The sequence below is a fragment of the Montipora capricornis genome, chromosome 3, assembly GCF_036669925.1.
Source record: "Montipora capricornis isolate CH-2021 chromosome 3, ASM3666992v2, whole genome shotgun sequence".
NCBI lineage: Eukaryota > Metazoa > Cnidaria > Anthozoa > Scleractinia > Acroporidae > Montipora > Montipora capricornis.
In genome coordinates, this window is record NC_090885.1 from 12,648,178 (window position 1) to 12,656,905 (window position 8,728).

At 36.6% G+C, this 8,728-nt stretch overlaps 1 protein-coding gene and 1 long non-coding RNA gene across 2 annotated transcripts in view; one reads left to right on the forward strand and one right to left on the reverse strand.

Moving 5' to 3' along the window:
- LOC138041130 (rhodopsin-like) overlaps window positions 1–8,273 on the reverse strand; it is a 24,330-nt gene extending 16,057 nt beyond the window's left edge. Inside the window, exon 1 of the mRNA XM_068886900.1 lies at window positions 8,242–8,273. The gene's annotated coding sequence lies outside the window, so the exon portion shown is untranslated. The remainder of the gene's footprint in view (window positions 1–8,241) is intronic.
- Window positions 886–4,079, forward strand: LOC138041129 (uncharacterized). Its single transcript, XR_011130750.1, has 3 exons — window positions 886–1,773; window positions 3,021–3,130; window positions 3,594–4,079. It is a non-coding gene; the product is annotated as an uncharacterized lncRNA (long non-coding RNA).
- Window positions 8,274–8,728: the final 455 nt, after the last annotated feature.

Here is an 8,728-nt window from a genome sequence, read left to right on the forward strand (position 1 = left end):
CCATCTGATCACAGACAAGTACTAGACAGATCATTAAATTTGAATGTGATTGGGCTTTCAAAACTCGCTAAAACAAGAAAATCTTAAGGTATGGATTAGAAAGACATCTGTCCCTTCAGACACACAAACTGCTAACAAAACAAAAAATATCGAAGATTGGCATAAATAAATGCGGTGAGCTTCCTGTTGGATATTTTCGTGCTGTGAAAGTCCGAAACGTTTTCAAGTTGTAAGAACATCCGTTAAAATTTAAATTGAGGAAAAATACCGGAAAATATCGCTGGAATAAAGAAATGAATATTTTAATAAAGACATGGCTTTGCATATTTATAGTTTGATTTTTCAAATAACTGTCTTCGTTTTGTCTAGACATCAAAGTTCACTGCTCGAAACACTTCTACAAGAAAAAGAGGATTTGAGATGTTGACCAGTGACGTGTTGTGACAGTGATCAGTACTGCTAGGATTCTTTTCCATAAATATTTCAAAGTGTTTTCAAGACAAACATTCATCTGGGCGCAAGGAGCGAAACAAAATAAATAAATGAAAGATAATGCTAGTTTCAATTGTAAAGAATGTCTGAGCAACTTAGATTGATTGCAGCTATTTTAAATTTATCCCAAATATTTTTACTGGGTTGTCATATGGCAATACAGTCGAAAAACGAGTAGCATTTCATTTCACTGGGTGAAACCCAATATTTAATAAATATTTAAGTCACATTAAACAATCCTTAAATCTAACGGAAACTTTAAGCTATGTTTAAGACTTTTAAACACATCTTAAACTGAGACATTAATTTAAGTTAGATTAAAGTTTCCTTATATGCATATGAAATTCTTTTTTGAATTTAAGTAGGTTCAAGTTATTTTTAATAGGGGGTAAATGTATTGAAAGATTTAAGTCGCATTTAAGTCTGCCTCAAACATACGACTAAATCCATTGAAATATTTAGCTCTGGTCTAGGCAAACTTAAACAGTATTAAATCTGTTTGGAACATTAAGCATGTTTAAGTCATGTTTAATAGAGAAGTAAAGCCATTGAAAGATGTAAGTCTCATTTAAGCTGCCTTAACCACCAAATCCATTGAAATAATTAGCGTCCAGTAGAGTTGTTACGGCAACATCGTAATCTTCGTCAACATCTATGTCATTTTCGTCAGCAAGCCATAGTCTTCGACGTCGTTTTCTCGTTGTACACGGAGTTTACAGATGTCGTCGGTAGGAGGATGAATAGAGAAACGATTTTCCACAGGTATCACATTTGTTGCGCAGAAAATCGGCGGAGTCAGGAGTTTCTGGACAAAATTGCTCGCAACCAATCCTAGAACCAGCCATTTTGGAACTAAAATGCGAGCGCGTGATTTCGGCTGTTGCGTGACAAAGGCTTGACGCGAGGGGTCGAGGCTCATTCTTCGCAAAGCCAATCAGATGTCTAATATCGAATGCCCATATATAGTAGCGCGTCATTTGAAATCGTATCACACTTCTGCATTTTTCTGCAGTAGTAGTTTACATATTGAAGTTCGCCTGTTCAAGTGAGATTTACGCTATGGATGCGGTTCAAGAAAGGCAGCTAGTCTTCATGGAAAAGATGAACAGAAGATTGGATGCGATTCAAGAAGGGCAGAAGAAATTGGAAGAAGCAACTGCTACTCTTCGAAATGAAAATGAAACGTTGAGAACAGAGCTTGAACGGCAACAAACACAGAAGAGTAGACGTGGCCGGAAAAGCCGTGTACGGTCCACTGTAGAAGTCCCGAACGATTTAAGGGTAGGTATAACTTAACTTGACTCTTATAGAATACAATTAATTTGTTTGGGGCCGTAGCGTTTGCTTCAAAATTCGCTTGTTGATCGACCAGCTGAGGAATGTGCACACGTGTCTTCAAAGGAACCGCCATCGATGTGGACAATAGATATCGGGAAGCCTTTAGTCATTTTCTTTTGTAACTTAAGGTGTCTCTCACTCTTACACAGTGTTACTGAATTTATATGGATGTCTAAGACGTTTTGCGAAGAAATAAGTTGTATTCTGTGCTTCGTCATGTTTTTATGTCGCCATAGTTGAATACAAACATGGAGCAGTTGAGGGGCTGGGCACCAACAAGCTTGTAACTCGGCCACAGAACATTTGCTTATTTGTCACTACATTCTCTGTACTGAATTTGACATGCGCTGGGCAAATGTGTGGTGGGTGGAAGGGTATAGTTTCGCACACTTTACCTTTCATAATCAACTAGAAAATGATAAAAAGCTTACATTAACGCCACTAATTAAGTAATCACAAAGTCATGTTTCCATGGCAGTCCATGTGCTCAGAAGTAAATTTTTGGATGTGGAAGCTAAATATTTCAAATTTGTAGATAGCACTAGCTTAAAGGCCCACCTTCAACCGACAGGCATTGCGTGCTGCAGAACAATTTTCATATATGAAAATTCCACCCGAAGCTGAGATTCATCCAATTAAATCGCTACAATAAGCAATGCAAATTTCCATAACAAAAACAAACGGTCGAAAAGCCTGTCGGTTGAAGGTGGGCCTTTAAAAATGTAATGGTGTACTCAAACACTAGAGGAAAATAGTAAGCTCACACAACACAAACGTCAGTTACAGACAACAGACATGGACAACTGCAGCTTTTTTAGCCAATACGCTTGTCTGAAGCTCTGAATTTTATCAGAAATTGGCAGCCATTCAAGTTAATTAACACCTTGTTCAAACCATTTGAGGTCATTAATTTAACTGACATTGAAAATTTTCCATCTGGGCAGTTTGTGAAGTGGTTTGTCAAAATGGTAGTCACTTTGCATGTTGAATTATCCCTCCCCATTGTCCACACCCCGCTACTGCATAGAGCTTGCGATCCAAGCCCCAAATTAAAAGGACCATCCCCCCATCCCCCCATCCCAGTTCACTGGAAATTGGAGCTTATACTGCAAATAAGCTTGTCATGTTATTGGAGAGGATATTTTGCAGTACTTAATATTTCTTTGCTTATTTTTCTAAAAATTCAACAGCACAGCACTATCGATATTTCAAAACTGTCAAAGAAAGGGATCATAAAGTCCAAAGTGGAACAAATGACAAACATAAGGAAATCTTCAGGAGATCAAGGCGTCTCTTAAGCGTAAGTTTCATTCAACAAGTTTATCTTCAATTTCAAGATATTACAGTGCAACACGCCTTACCGTGGCTACCCAACTAACTTTTTTTTACAAGTAAGCCAATCATTATACACAAATTTTATTAATAGTCACTCCTCGTTACAAAGTCCAACAGGCAAGTGACGCGACAACAAATTATTGAAAACAGGTCGCTTTGTATTTTATGGTTAGCTTGTAAAAAAAAAAACGTTTGTTGGGTGCTTGAGATATATAGAACTGCACTTACTGTATATTAATTTGATTGCAATTTTTTGCCCGGTTCCACTTTTTTATAATAATAATTGTTTTGATTTTTCCTTTTACTATATGTTTTCAGTTGTAAAGTCTTACTTAATTTTGCAGGATCTTGTTAATTTTTAATTTAGACAAAAAGATATTGTAAGCACTTGTGAAAATGAAACAAATATTGTTTACTTTTATCATTAGAAATTGGAAAGGCGTCTGTCTGGCTTTGAAAAGTTGAAGGCAACAATGACACTACGAGACCAGAAGTCATGCGGCGACAGCCTCTATGTAGATTACATGAGCAGCGAGGATTCCGAGTATGAAGAAGTGGAGGACCCCATAACAGGGGATAGAAACCAGCATTTGGTTGGTTATGTAACAAAGAAGCTGCCTTGGCAGCGAACGGCCCTTACCAATTTGAAAGTAAGGTTAGATAGGGCCCACAGGGAGAACTTAAACAGACATGCCAAACAGTTGCTCAAGCCAAGAAGAGTTGGAGGAGAGTCAGACAGGCCTGTGCCTTCTGGCCCATCTTGGGCTGTTAGACAACCACTGAGTGAGTTCTGTATGAAGACAGAGGATGATGGGGCACACACAGTGATGGGAATTTTGAAATAATAAATCATTGATAATAATGCAAGGTTAAGAAAGTTTCTTTATGATTTTTCAACAACTCCCAGCAAAGAAACCTCAAGTTTTAAGCCCCACATGCATGATCTACACGACTTGTCTATATCAAAGTTTCTAAAAAATGTTGTTTCTGCTAAAAAACTAAGCAAGGAAGTTTTTGAATGTTTGCAATCATTTTTTTTTTCTGGTCAAAGATTGCTTGTGTACATATTGTAAGTGTTTTGGGAATGCTGAATATGTATGAAATTAAGGATGGTGCCTACCAATATAGTAGTATTTTGCATATACCTTATGACTATGCAAGGGAAACAGATCTTAGTATGGGCCACTGGAGTCCAGAAAGAAAATTGGAGGCAGTGGGGCATTTTGTGGAGATAATGAAGCAACAATTATTTTTAAAAGCAGTAAAATACTAGGCAATGTATGGTATTAAATTTAAACTACTTTATTATCTCAGAAAAATGCAGGGTTCCCCCAATTTTCTTGTTGGATACCAAGAGCACTTGCTAAGTTTGCTTTCTCTGCATAGTTTTAAACTGGCAAAAATATCCCTGTTTTAGTAGGCATCACCCATAGGAAACCTGAAAATCTCAACATGCCTAGCAACTAAAATTGGCACCATCTTTAACTGTTAAATTTCATTATCAGACTGTGTGATCCCTTGAAACTCCTTTGAGCTGTCTTTTGTCTTCACTCTCCACCTCTCTCTATATATATATATATTTATATTTATAGTTATAATTTTTTTTTTACTAAGATAATTTTAAAAGAAATGTGGTTATATCTACCAATACAGTATATTATTATTCAGACGGTGACACATGGAGGGATATTCAGAAAAGAAATCAGTTTCCCAACAGGAAATCAAATCATGACCTTTCCATTAGTCCAGAACTGCACCTGACCCTGAATTTGGGTACATTTGTAAAAGACAGACCTTTTTGTTTGGTACATATGACCTCAAGTTTGACAGAATGTTTGTGTTTTAGTAAGAATCAAAGTTAGGGGACACCTTGTGATATCTATCATTAGTTCATGCATCTCATTAGTGTGTATTTCTGAACATAGCATGTGTTGCTCCAATACTCTAATACTTACCTACAAGAGACCAGTGGGAGCCCGGTAATTAAACTAGGTTCATATGATTAAGATCATGCCCATTAGGATTCAAATAGGGCGAATCAGTATGTAGGATATTTACATTAACTTGGTTCTTATGCACGAGTCTCCTGCAGCTCAGTGGTAGATCATCTAAACCTTTTGGGAGAACTCAGATTTCCTTTTTCTGAGCATGTCTGTGTCAACTCTGACTGAAAAAAATGCATTCTATAATATGCTATTTATTAATAGTGACATGGGGAGTTAGCTTTTAGGGACCTCTGGTTTTAGTAATGCCTGTTTACTACAACAAGTCATCTCAATGAATACCAGTATCTTCAAATGTTAGTCAACTTATTGTGACTATGTTTTAGTACTCACCACCATTGACCTCTTTTAAGCAAATAGTTGTTAAGGATGGTGCCTCCTAATACCAATTTTTTTTTGCCCAGTTTATGACTTTGCAGAAAGAGCAGATCTTAGCAATTAAAAACCCCCCAGTTTTCTGTATGGATACCAAGAGCACTTTCTAAGTTCTGATTTCTCTGCATAGTTGTAAACCGCACAAACCCGAGTATCTCAACAATACGCTGACTGTATGCATAGTAACAAGAGTAAGCACCTTACTTAAATATTTATAGATTATCAAGATTGATAAGCTTCATAGTGGCAGAATCAAATCTGTGTACATAACCATTTCCAAAATATTGAAAGCCAAAATCCGGGAGACTCACGATACAGTGTCCTGTATCTTTCAGACTGATAGTCTTTATTTTTACAGGGTATAATAGTGTATGTTAAGACATGAATTGTAAATGTCACTGTTCTTTAGCCTTCAGGGTTTTTTTATTTTAGTAGTTGATTAGGAGGGATCAAACTTAAGTTAGCAGGGACCACCTGATAGACATGATTTTGCTCTCACCCTTTTGTATACAGTGTAAAATATGAAGGATGGAGCATAAACTAGGCAAGTAATGGTCCGTGTGTCTCTTCTCAAACGAAAACCCCAAATCTTGGAAAGCATTCGCCCTTGTCACACGGTGGCCATATTGTCCAGGGAGACTAAAAGAGCTTTGTTTTACCATGCCAAGCCCTGCAGTGGAAAAACAAAGCTTTTTTGGCCTCGGGGGACAATATGGCTGCCGTGTGACAAGGGCAAATTGACTAACAAGAGCAGGTTAATGATAACCTCGACAAATGTAGGATGAAATCACTGTACCAAAGTCCTGGAGACTCGAGATACAGTGTACTGTGTGTTTCAGACTGATACTTTTATTTTTACCTGTAGGGAACAATATTATTGTAGATTAATATATGAATTTTAAGGGTTTATGTTCTGAAGTGTTCAAATTAACCTTGGAAAACATTGAGTGACAGATTAATGAACAATAATTTTTATTAGGGATGGAAATTGTCGATGTGTACACAATTATGAGGAAATTTTTGTATTATGTAGGAAAACATAAGGAACGTTAGTTATTGTTAAGAATGATGTATTATTCAAGAAAGTTATTGTTATTTATATAACTGTATCAATTGGTACTCTTTTTGAAGGAATTGACCATTTTGAACTTATACATATTAAGCAGAAGAATGTCTATAATACTGAGATTAAAAATGTTGCAATTGTGGTTGAGAACTGTTATTCGTTTTTACATTACAAGTAAAATAGTACTCGTGTAGAGTACATAAGCATTTGTTTCAGACATGGTTGATGTCTGTTAAACTTATGCTTCAGGTACATTTGATTTGAATTGAAGGAAATTCAAACATTTGTTCCGGAGGCATTCAGTGCGAATTAAACAGGTTTACAATTTTTGCAAAGGAGTTTAAACAAAAATTAAACATCTTTCAGGTGCGTTTATTACAGATTAAACAAAACTTAAACGCTACTTTCAGACACTTAATGCAGATTAAAGGGAACTTAAACACTTGTTTTGAACACGTTTGGTGCGAATTAAACGGATTTTATACATTTGTTTAAGAAAAGTTCAGGCAAGATTAAACCAAACCTAAACGTTCCTTTCAGATGCGTTTAGTGTAGATTGAACAAAACTTAAATGCCAGTTTAAGATACTTTTAATGCAGATTAAAGTAGAATTAAACATTTGTTTTGAACATGTTTAAGATGAATTAAATGGAAATTAAACATTCCTTTCAGCTACGTTTAAGCCCAACTAAACTGACATTAAATTTGAACCTTAAGTAAGTAAAAGACGAATTTAAGCTTTTATTAAACTTAACTTTAAGTAACTTAAACGTTAACTTAAATTAATTAAACCAAAGTTTAAAACATGTTTAATCCAAGATTAAGACTACTTAAATGAGCTTTTTCGCCCAGTGTTTTCCGTTTTATTTCTTTCCTGCGTCGGGAATCGGAAAGGTTGCGCAATAGGGTTTTCCTTTGTGCCTAAAGTCTTCTGCGCGTATCTTTGGTAGGTTTCAGGGGTAGTAGAAAAGCGTAAATTCAGGTAGATTTTATCCAGTGGACACAGTACAAGCAATAGCGACGAAGTCGATGTAACGCGAATGGTGTTTTATTGGATCTTTATATTAAGCAAAATACACGGAGCTCAAGAATGGAACGTCAATTCGATACGTAGGTTGAAATTTGATACGCGAGCAGTTTTCATAAGGACGGCAGGAATTCTTAGCCTTGTTCTTTTTGGCAAATGATTTATGGGTAGCCATAGGTTTTAACGTCAGAATAAGATTTTTTTGTCACGCTCAAGTAAAATGAAGTTAATTTTGGAAGCCAAAACTTGGGAAAAATCGGGCTAGTGAGCATTTGCAAATCGCTCTCTTTGTAAAAGCGCGTAATTGCCCTAAAGATTGCTGTAGTCTATAAGAAATCACAACTTTAGTGATCTGTTGTCGATTATGATTGCATCGCCACACTGCAAACTGTCTTTGGGGTTTAATATACTATGCAAAGTGAACGTTCATTCCTAATTACGTCCTTGTTTTAGACGATGCTTCCGTTTTTGTTGTCGAATGAGAAGGCGTTGAAGTCGTGCACAGAACGAACCCACGGTTTCGATCGATTTTTACTTGGCAAAGCACCGAACACCGTGATTTCCGAAAGGAAAAAAAGGGCTGAAATTATTTTTTTATTACTTACCACATTTAACTGCTCTGCCAACTCAAAATCACGACACCCACAAGCAAACGATCAACCAACGGCAAAATAGGCGGAGAGTAGTGCGATTATGGCTTAATTGTAGAATAGTACGTGTACACCGATTTAAAGGTACTATTCTGTGATTTGCCACTAAGTTTTTTACCTATTTTACGATTCAAGTCTCCGATTCCTACTTACAATTTTACCTTAAGATGCTATATTCTTTAAAGGCCAACCTTCAGCCGACAGGCATTGCGTGCCTCGGAACAATTTTCATATATGAAAATTCCACCCGAATCCGAGATCGCTGCGATAAGAAACACGAATTTCCATAACAAAAACAATCGATCGAAAAGCCTGTCGGTTGAAGGTGGTCCTTTAAGAACGAGTAATAATCAAGTATTTCTGTGTTCGTTCGGGCGCAACTGTTTTCGAAGGTACGATCGTGACAATCGGAGAATCGTATAATCGGAAGATTCGGAGAATA